Source organism: Gavialis gangeticus, unplaced genomic scaffold (genome assembly GCF_001723915.1).
Source record: "Gavialis gangeticus isolate Ggan-Ray unplaced genomic scaffold, GavGan_comp1, whole genome shotgun sequence".
In the NCBI taxonomy this organism is placed as follows: domain Eukaryota; kingdom Metazoa; phylum Chordata; order Crocodylia; family Gavialidae; genus Gavialis; species Gavialis gangeticus.
In genome coordinates, this window is record NW_017728994.1 from 28,103,718 (window position 1) to 28,104,029 (window position 312).

The following is a 312-nucleotide window of genomic DNA, read 5'->3' on the forward strand; positions in this document are numbered from 1 at the left end:
GGGGAGTGAGAGTCCCCTGTGAGACCTTGAGGCACCAGTTGTGGTGTGAGGTACTCCAGCTCCCCATGTCTGTGAAGGAGGACCCAGAGAGGGGGACCTCGGGAAAAGAGTATGGGTCATACAGTTAGACCCGCCAGAGCTTTCCCTGACTGGCCCAGGCGGGTCAGAAGGGCAAGGAGGCCCACCGAAAGGGATGCCCAAGAGCCAGGGGCCTGGGGTCCCGACTGGCCTGGAGGTGGGCCAGGGCTAGTGTGAGCCAAAGGTCCCAGTGAGAGGACCACACCCGAAGGGGAACCGGTGGCAGGGTGATAA